Here is an 11,546-nt window from a genome sequence, read left to right as displayed (position 1 = left end):
GAAACAAGTCCCAAGGGCATGGTATCACAAGATAGACCAATTTTTCAAAAAGATTGGGTTTATAAGAAGTGCTTTTGATGCTAACTTGTATATTCTAAAAAGGTATGGCAAGATTGTTTTGGTTGTCTTGTATGTAGATAACTTAAACATTTTAGGTGACAATGAAGAGATGATCCAGAAGGCAATGGATATGCTGAGCAATGAGTTTGAGATGACAAACTTAGGTCATGCATTTTTTTGGGGGATTGAGGTTTGGCAAGAGTCAAATAAAATCTTCATTTCACAGCAAAACTATGCTTGGGAGATACTCAAAGCATTTGGGATAACAAACTGTAAGCATGTGTCTACACCAATGGAAGTGAATGTGAAGCTTTCTACAAAGGATTCTTCATCACTTATTGACATCAAGAAGTACATGAAGTTGGTGGGGAGTTTGATTTTTCTCACTAACACTAGACTTGATATATCAGCTTCGCAGTTGGTGTGTTGAGCAGGTTTTCCAACAAGCCATGAGAGAGTTATTGGAAGGAAGGGATGAGGGTAATTACGTACATCAAAGGTATTCTTGAGTATGGCATCACTTACAGCATGGGTGACACTCTTACAGGTTATTGTGACTCACATAGGGGCAGGAGATTATGATTCTAGGAAAAAGGTTTCTCTAGATATTGTTTTTTGCTTGGTTTTGGTGCTTTCTCTTGGACCAGCAAAAAGCAACCTACAGTGGCACTTTCTTCCACCACAAAGGCTGAGTATAAGGCAGCTTGCTTTGCCTCTTGTGGAGGTAGTATGGCTGAGGAGAATATGGGTTGTCATGGGAGTTCAAATCAGGGAGGCTACAATCTTGCGATGCGACAATCAGAGCTGCATGGCTCTCCAAGAACCCTGTGTTTCATGCTCGCATGAAGCACATTGAGATTCAATATCATTATGTGCAGGAGCTGATAGAGGATGAGATAGTGGAGCTGGAGTATTCCTCTACTATAGAGAAAAACTACGCCGACATATTCACCAAGGCTCTTGGGAAGGAGCTCACTCGGCATCTTCATCGACTTCGCATTGGGCCAAAAACCTAGTTTATCTTCAAGTGGACGTTGAGGGGGGGTGTTAGTATACACTCAATGCCCGCCTCTTAGCATGTATCTCACTTTGATGTATGATTCACATTTGTTAGGCCCCCATTATGTGAGGAGTAGCCATGGTGCATACATCTTTTTAGTGGGAACCCCGGCTTAGATGCCTATGGGATCATTATTGTGACCATTGATGATGGTTAGGGGTACAAGCGTTAGTTGGGGACCGAGGCAACGGTATTAGAAATATTCCCTAGAATATTCTCTCGAATATTAATATCATCATTAGGTGAACGGTGGTCGGTGGTCGATGGGCTGCGTTTTTGCGGGCAATGACCGTGTCTATGCAGTCTAATCACCCTCGTTGTATACACGTCTACCACACCGCCTATAGTACTATATATGGACATGATGGTTGCCCATGAGCTAAGGTATCCAATGCTTGTGAGTATCCACCCCCTTCTACACTTTGTACATCCTCCATCCAGAGTTTGTCTAGATCGCCATCTAAGCTCTACTTGAGAACGCACGGGTGGACAACACCATCACTTGTACCTCTTTGGTATAATCAGAATTTTAAATTCTCTCCATTGTGTATCTATTGCATTGTCTATTGTGCTTTGTCTTGCTATCTCTTTCCAATATGCCATATTCTTATACGAGATCATTGCAGAGTATACCACCTCTCCAGACTTGCACGGTAATCCAAGTATGGAAAAATGCCCTTGGTGTAGTGCATAATGATTGATGCAAATAATGCTATCAAATCTATTAGAGAGCTTCAATTTACTTATACACATGCTCTAATTAATTCTTGCAAAAATTATGTGCCAAAGGTTTACAACTCCATACTATGTGTTAGAGAGACTTGTGTTGGGTTTGTGCAACATTTCAATTGACTACAAAAACTGAGACACATTGGAATCTTTGGGTGGCAAAGAATTCAAAGAATGCTACTCTACAGTGAGTGAATTTCACTCAATGATATTTTAGCATAATGTAGAGAGAATAGTTGGTGCTATTAAGACATTTGTCATATTATCATGCCTATTGGGACGGATACAAGTTTATATTTGGTTTGGAACATGTCTAAGGTAATCTACAATGTCAAAGAGTATGACAAGTTCTCTCTAATAAAGTGTATTGGAACATGTCTAGGGTAATCTATAATGTTAAAGAGTATGACAAGTTCTCTAATAAAGAGCACCAGAAGATTACTGCTCAAGACTGGGCACGATGGGACCAGCTACATACTCCATTGCATGGTGTTGCCTTTACCTTGGAACCTAGTTTTCAAATACATGCACAATCTCAAAGCAATGAGATTAGCTTGAACTTCAAAGCATGTTGTAGTAGTTAACTATTTCCAAGGGATCAAGGAAGAGAGAAATTTCAACGTGTGAAATTTTCAAGATTCATTTGGTGTGATCCACGGAATTTGGATTCACAGTGTGGTGGAAAGAGTGTGGTAGTAACATGATCGAGTTGCAACATTATATTGCGGCACTATTTGATCCTACTTCCTCTACAAGTTGTGAGAGAAGTGGGTCTACATTTGACTTCATCCACACACAAAGCATCATAATAGATTACAGGCTTCATGAGCTACTACTTTCAAGGTGTATATTTTTTACAGTATGACATTGTTCCACTTGCCTACACCTATTGCTACTCTGGCTTCATGAGCTGCTACACCTACATCTATTACTACTCTGGCTTCATGAGCTGCTGCTACTTTCAAGGTGTATATTTTTTACAATATGAGATTTCTCCACTTGCCTACATCTATTGCTACTATGGGTGCACAAATATCTCCTCATCAACCTGGCACATGATGCAATGGCTCTAATGATAGAGTCATCAAAGATAAAGATGAATGGGAATTGGCATCTTCAGAGATGGAAGAAGTAGATGATTTTGTTCTAGTTTTAGTGGAAGAGTGATACTCTCAATGTAATGTATGTACTTGATATTTTGGCATTATGATGGAGAAAAAATGTTGCCTAATTCAACTAGTATTTGTTAACTTATTACACTTGGTACATGCAATAATAAGAGAATAGTTCCTTTAATAAAGATAAAACACAATTCTAATAAGAGTATCCTAAAATATTAAATTGATAATAGATAGTCACACAAAGATCAATGTTTTTCTTTACATTTCAGTGACATTTTCACCTTGTGTCGCATTTTCCATGGGAGCTTCATCATCTCTTATGTATCATCAATGTTAAATAGGGGATCATATATTTCTAGGAACACACCAAAGGTAGCTTTGTATTCACATGTGTGTTCTCAACCTTCAAGAAGTCACACTCTCTCTTTGAAGTGAATAATACAACCATCTACAGTCTGATGTGAGCCCTATGTCTTTCAAAGCTACAATTCATGCTCAATACAACTAAGTAACCTCCTAAGATAGTAACACAAAGAATAGATTTCTTGGGCTATGGAGAAGAAGGGAGGGTATGTGTTGAAGCACTTTGGTGTGCTCTTGTGCGATGTGGAGGTATTTGTCACACAGAACTCCCTCAGAATGTCTAGCTTGTCATCTAGGGTGGTGGATATGTGTTTGTAGTCTTTTTTGATGTACTCAAGCCCCAATCTACTAATACAACTTTCATTAAAAGTGTATCATGATGTTCCTAGCATTCAAGCCATTGTGTGCATGAACATACTCAATATTTTCCATCATGATGTCAAAGATATTTATTTTGAAGTGCACAAGATTGTTGACTTTGGAATGTATTGAAAGTTTTAAGTGTCAATTTTGAGCCATCTACATTCATCGTCAAGTAAGCCACATATCCAAGTGACCACCATTCCAGTACTTGTAAATGACCATGGGCTCCCCTTCATGTCAAACTAGACCAAGAGGGAAAACAACACCCCAATGAAATATATGAAGCCGAGTAGCTTTTGCAATTTTATGCATCACTTTAGTTATAAAACCATCACTTTAAACTATGCACTTTGTAGCATACATGTCATTTGTGAAGGTTCGTGTATACACGTCATCTATGAAGGCTTATTCAGTAAATTTGACCTTGGAAATTCTCTCGTCGAAGCTAACATTTGGGCTTCATGCACCCCTCCATATGGTGGTGATCCTTGTGTGAAGAATTCATGTGGCTCAAACATATCAACACAAGATAAGAGAGTCCTCTTTTTGAGTGGATTGTGGAAGCATGAACGTTTCTTCTTAAGTCATCCATTGTGGTTGCTCCTAGTCAATGGGCTTGGGATGGGGAGATTTATGTTCCTCCATAAGAACCGTGGGCTCATGGGGGGAGTTATATGTTCCTCCATAAGCACCTTGGGATCACCTTGGGAAGTTTGGAGTGCAGCTCTGGAAGTGGGCAACTACTGCTGGAAGTGAGTGGAGTGCCCTTCGGCTACCATGGTTGTAGTCTTTGATATCATTATTGTAGTATGACTAGATAAATGGATCAAGAAGATCTATAAGGAACTTCTTGGGCTCTCATTTCTTTGGGGATGAGGTGGAGATAGCACCTTTGGCCATGTTTGGTGGACCCTGCGAGGGTTGGCTCCTTAGTCATAGTAAGTGCATGGGAGGTTTATGTAGAGTGCAATCAGGAGGAAAGAGGGATGTAATTGAGCAAAATTAAGATGCAATGAAGAGAGGATTACATCCAGCTTCTTTTGGTCATGCCCTTCCAATGGGGTATCAACCAAGGCGATGCATCTGAGCTTATGGATTTCTTTATATGGCTTTGAGTTGATGTTTTGTTTGTGTTGGAGGAGCTCTTGGTACGATTTATCTCTAGTTATCCAATGGCCTGCTCGTAATCTTTACGGAATTTTGTGAGGATCTCTTGATAAGACTTATCTCTAGGTGTCCAATGGCCTGGTTGTAATCTTTATAGGATTTTGTGAGGGCCTTTGTGTTAATAGATCACCAACACGATAGGGTTAACATATTAAACACCTATTAATAAGCCATGTCCAAACAATCACAAATAAACAATCATGCTTATGAAAAGATGAAGGGAAAGATCACCAACTAAGGTAACTAAATTATAAACCCAAATATAACTACTAAGGGTTATTTCCTAAACTAACACTTGGCACACCAACTAGGTTGTCTGATCCACAGACAAAAGTTGGACCCACTAAGATGAGAGATGAAAATCGTGGATAAAAAATAATATATCCAGATGGTAAAATTTTCGAATGTGATATGCATGTAAAACCTAATTCGGTAGTGTCATTTGGATGCTCGATTATGTTTCTATCACATGTGCATCCAGGTAAACTATTGAATACTTTTGATACTAATTTTGGAGATAAGCTTGGAATACCTCCAAATCTAAATTACTATGGCCATATAGTCAAGAACCAGCATCACATGGCCTTGTGTGCATGTGCGAGGTCCACCAGAACGACCTGAAGCAAAAACATGTTGGTGCATAGATCCAAATGCCTCCACATCATGAGGACATTGGTCCAGGGGTAGAACATCCTTGCTAAGTGATGTGAACAATGCCCCAGATCATATTTTAGTTTGGTAGCAAGTCTAAATTATGCTAGCCCGGAATGTCAACAAAATGTTGGGATAAAAGTGCATCATCTCTTCATTTCTCTTTCTAGCACTTTCACAGAGGTGAGTAGTTCTTTAGATTTCTTGGTCAATACATTTGCGATGTCTTTATAATGATTCACCTTCTCCTAATGATATGTTTCCTTTTTATGCATGAATTCTTCATATTCATCAAGCTTCTCTGTAGCAACATGGAGCTATGTAATGGATTGAGCTTTCTTTCTAAAATATTGATTCTTTTAAGTATCAGTGTTTTGCTTTTCAATCTTTTTTGCTTGAATTTTATCTAGCTGGCTGCCTACTGATTTGACATTTTAAGAGATAGGTTTTCATCAGTAAGCTCTGTTACTCTGTTTGAATAAACAACAGTCGACTCTTGAAGAAGATTCAGCTCCTTTAAATGCTTTTCTTGGTTGCCTTTATTTGTATTAGTAGTGATTAAGCTATGCAGCTAAAAGCTCATACACCTATGTATCCTCAGTAGGCTCTAAAGCTACTAGACGGGCTTTGGCCACACTAAATGGACCCATCCCATACTGTAGTGATATGAAGCATTATAGGCAAATTCAACTGGATGCAAGTAATTCATCCATCTACAAAGTCCTTGGCCATAAGGTCGAAGGATATCCCGAATTACTTGATTCACTCTTTCCATATAGCTCTCCATTTTTGAATGATAAGTAGTACTCAGGTCTAAAGAAGTACCCATAAATCATTACGGCCCACTCATTGATGGCTATCTAGAAGCAATGAATATGTATAAATACCTCAACATCTATCGGCGTCAATCGTGAAAAAAGATGCACCATGTGCCGGATGCTATCAGTGGATTAAATAATGGACTGGATCACTAACTTGCAACATCTAAAACTTGGCATTTCGATCCACCCAAAGTTTACGGTGGTGCTTCTTTAGCCATCCAAAGACTCTGGAGGCACTTTTCACCAAAAGAAATTGACTCCTTCTCCAGAGAAAATTTGGCGGACACTACTACCCATAGGTTGGGCACTACAAATTCCATTGGGACCACTACTACCAAACCATATATCATTGAAAATAATGTTTGCCTAGTAGCTGACTTGGAAGCCACCCAAAGGAAAGAATGAAGTTTATGGTCCCAATCTGTCCGTTTTTCATTAACCACTTTCTTTAGAATTTTTTCTAAACTCTTGTTGGAGTACTCAACTTGACTATTTTTTTGTGAATAATATGCATTAGATTTTTTTATGAATATTCATATAATGCTAGGTCAAGCTTTATATATCTTCATTAAGAAAATGCCCTCCTTGATCACTGACCAATTCAATTGGACATCCAAGCCAAGACATGATTGATTCATATAAGAATTTTGCAACTTATTTGGCTTTGTTATCCCTTAGACCCTGACCTCAACCAACTTACTAGAATAATCAATTGCCAGCAGAATGTATTTATTGCTGATAATGGTGTGAGCAGGAGGTTTGAATGGGCCTGAAAAATACAGATCCCATTTTTTAAATAGTTCGATCTCGGTAGGATTGGATTATGTGGCATCTCGATCTTGGTAGGACTAGATTATGCAACATCTCGATCTGCATTCAGTTGACCCAATCTTTGAGAAAACATCACACTCTCGTGAAAATTTCCATGCATCCTTCAAAAATGTAGGCCACCACAATCCGGCTTGAAATATCTTCTGGCATGTCACTTCCTCAAAGAAATATCCTCCACTTATTCCTTGATGAGCTTTTATCAATAAACGGCATGTTGCTCATATTGCTACACACACCGATGAAGGATTTACCATCAATCCCCATCTTGTACAAATGTCTAGCTACTACCACCATAAAGGTTTCACTCTAGAGAGCCAGTCTCTTCTGGTGGTCCCATGAAAGCTTCCCTGTGTGAGAAAAAAAAAAGCATTTCATCATACCAAGCGAGAAGCAAGGTTACTTCAAATAAATATGCATCCAAAAATAGATCCGATACTACATAACCACATGCGAATGTATAACGAATGGAAAAATTGAATTCATACAGCAAGCGCAACAACATCGATCGAGTTATCTTTCTGTTGAAAGGGCACCTTCAGAACATGGATTGGCATGAATATATAGTTAGCTACACGGGTAAAGACTCAAGGTCTGCGATGATGGGACCTTATCAATTGAACATTTCTCGCAATTACGAGATGTCGGTTCTGTCGTACAAATGTCGACATCAATCACTGTCGTACAAATGTTCATGAGATATATAGGGATACATATGTGTATCCCTATATATCTCATGAAGCATAAGCATATATATCCCTTGAAGGATGCTATTACATTGATTCAATAGCAGAGCTACATAATCCACATGATACTGATTCAATAGGTACATGATACTAATTCAATAAGTGGGCTTAATGATCCACATGCTACCGATATATCTTGCAAAGGATGCTATTACACCAATACTAATTCAGTGTAGCAAAGCCTGATGATCCACATGGAATGTAAAATGGTTGCCCAAGAGGTAGTTTTTGCATTTATTGACTGAATAGATCATGCCATGAGCTTCTCTTTGTATTGCATCAGCTACACATTTTCTCCTTGTGCTATGCCATAGACATTTATTCCAGCATTTATTCACTTGCATCTTCAATTATTCATGTGAAATATTTTCAATCCTCTTCACCTATCTCACATACTGCAATTGTTAGTTTGCTAATTAATTGATGAGATCAATCAGTCCTAATAATTACATTTATAGGCCGAAATTTTACACCAATAAATGATTACTAGTGATATATGTACCCAAGATATCACCCTCTCATAAAAACCAATCTAGCAATTTATGAAGGGCTCAAGCATATACTAGTCATGTATACACCGCAATTTATTAAGGCCTCAAGCATATACACCACTTGTTAACACTAAGCTTATGAATATTTAGTTATGGTGTCACCCATGATATTAGCCTCACTTAGTTGGAAGTAAAAAATAAGTTAGTGTCCCCAAAATATTTAAGAGGACAATCAAGTGGATTCTCTTGCTTGAGTTAGCAAGTACTCTCAATGCGAGTTGGGTTGTCTTGTAAGAGTCAATAATCTCAGAATAGGCATGGAAAAATCACTCAGGCATCCACAACTAAGCATATTCTTTTGGATGATTTTGAAAGTCAACAAATACTTAGTCTAAATATTAACAGTGTGAGTTGAAGTAATTTCGTGGTCAATAGAAGAAAACCAGGGAGACACATAGGCTCTACCTAGGACCAAGATATTACTATTTGTTACTTCGGTCTGTCCATTTTCGCCATTTCGAAAGGAAGGTTGTCCATTCAATTTTCGGATGGAAAGATGTAGAAAAAACTAACTCGGTGCCTGAGTTAAAGAATAATGTCATCCAAAAACTGTTGGAGAACTTGAAATCTTTGTCTGAAACAATGACCTTAAGTGAGTCATGATGCATTCACAGGTTATGTGGCTAGGATGGTGCTATTTTTTCTGATCCACCCGATGTGAGAGCCATCGCCACGGATTTTTTCCGATCACTTCTCATCGATACCCCATTATCCCCACAGGTGATGGACGCATGCGAGAGCGTCTGGCGGCACATGAGAGAGGTGGTTCCCCCCTTTCTTTGGTCCTTTTTATTGACTCCATTTACTACTGAGGAGCTGGCAGAGGCATTGACGGAATTTCCCAGGGGCAAATGCCCGAGGGCGGACAGGCTTCAAGTCTCCTTCTTTCTTCATTCACTAGGACCTCATGGAAGGTGGCCTTCGAGCTGCCTTCAATGAGTTTATGCTCATAGCTACCATGCCAGGAGGCTTTCAGAGGGCCTGATACACTTGATTCCTAAGGAGGGTGGTGTCAGATTGGAGATCCGGCAGTGGAGACCCATCACTCTTCTAGGGATTGCCTATAAGATCTTGGCCAAGGACATCAGCAGAGGAAACTTCAACTTTTCCTCCCTAACTTGAATTATGACACTCAGACTGGCTTTGTTTAGGATTGGAGCATTTTGGACAACATCTTCACCTTTTGGGAGAGGCGACAACTTCGGCCAAGATGCGGCAGCAAGACCTCTTAGTGATACTCTTAGACTTTGAGAAAGCTTATGATAGGATGGATTGGAGCTTTCTAGAGGGCACGATAAGCTAGATGGGACTCCTTGTGGAGTGGATTCATGGGGTTTCAGGACTTTACTCAACCTCGCATAGCCAAGTTCTCATTCACGGAGCCTTTGGTGACAGATTCACCCTTTCCCGCTCGCTACGGCAGGGCTTTCCTCTAGCACCGGACCTTGTCCTTTTTGTCGCCAAGGCCACCAGTAGTTTTCTCTCAACCCAGGAGACCGGGATATAGGGATTGCGTCTTTCCCTCCACACTCAGGACCTGCTTGATTCAAAGTTCACAGATGACACAACAACTTACCTTTCAGGAGATGTGGGGAATCTCCAAAGATTCACGGGGGCGATCGAGATCTTTTGTCGTGCATCAAGAGCACAGATCAACTAGCACAAGTCGTGTGGTTTTTGGATAGGCTCTACACCCCGCCTTGACTTGGCGCCCAGTTGAGGCTTTCCAGTGGATCCCGAGGGGCACTCGAGCTCGCTATCTAGGATGCCAGGTGGGCATTGATATCTCTCCTGGGCAACACCTCGTCCCCCTTCTTTTCAGTATTCAAAAGAAGCTTTTATATTGGAGTTCTAGTAGGCTCTCCCTTGTAGGTAGAGTGGTAGTGGCAAACCAAGTTCTTCTTGCCACCATGTGGTACATCACCTCGTGCTAGGCCTTCTCTTGAGCATGTATTGGCCAAGTACGACAATTGATCCGGAACTTCTTATGGGCTGATAGCCAGACGAGAGGCCTACCAGGGCCAAGGTGTCATGGAGAGTGATCATTCAACCATGATGTAGAGGGGGGCTAGGCCTCATTGACCTCGCTATTCAAAGTCGTGCCCTACTGAGCAAGTTGATTGTTAGAGGACTCCTTCCTAGTGGTGAGCCTTGGACGGACTTCCTCTTAGCCCAGATTTCAGGCCGCACCTCGAGTCTAGGGGACCCTTGGCTGCATAGTACCAAATGGATCTTCACAGAGATGCGGGCCCACGGCTTTAGTCCCGCTTTTGAGGACAGATTTATAGCCAGTTTACTTCGAGCTTGGGATCACCTCATGCCGACCCTCACGCAATTAGCTCCAATAGCCTCAGAGGAGTGGCTTCGATAGCCACTCGTATGGAACCCCCTAACCCTTTTACCTACTAGTGGGTGGCCACATGTTGGGGACCCGACCTCATGTATCATAGGGCGCGTTGAGCATAGGACCTGCCAGGTCCCTTGGATATCGGATCACACATAGACAATTACCCCTAGAGGTGCAAGAGAGAGACCTAACAGGGATCTGGGGTAGAGACAAGCTCAGCATCGACATCGACTCAGATATCCCTCAGGAGTGGCTGACTCCTATCCCAGATGCCACTCCCCCAGTGTGGCTAGGCATTTTTAGCATACATGATATTCTTGTGGCAATCCATGGAGCAGATGAGGGCATTGGTCTACTCACTTTTTCTATTGGATCCCATGGCAAATTAGAGAGATCTGAGTTTCCCTTAGAGAATTTCAATGGTTGCCTTGATTGGATTTCACGCATGGGAGTGGCACATGGACCCACCATCGGCCAAGGCGACGAGGGAGAGATTCTAGTGGCTAAGGATATTGGAGTGTCGACCCCTCACGCGCCTTCAATGGGACCCCAGCGAGTGGACTTGGCATGACCCCGCTGATCGGGTGGAGACTTTGCCTGCCCCCTTCTTTGCATATACAACACGGCTAGGCCGCAAGATCCAGATGCCCGGATTGATGGCACCCCAATAGCAGCAGCACATTGGCAGTCACACGGCCTCTCTCAGCGTTTCCTCTCAGATTTTTGGAAGAGGCTTTGG

The sequence above is a fragment of the Cibotium barometz genome, chromosome 9, assembly GCF_041138505.1.
Source record: "Cibotium barometz isolate CiBa-2024 chromosome 9, ASM4113850v1, whole genome shotgun sequence".
Lineage (NCBI taxonomy): Eukaryota > Viridiplantae > Streptophyta > Polypodiopsida > Cyatheales > Cibotiaceae > Cibotium > Cibotium barometz.
The sequence above is the reverse complement of the archived record's forward strand: the minus strand, read 5'-3'. Positions refer to the sequence as shown.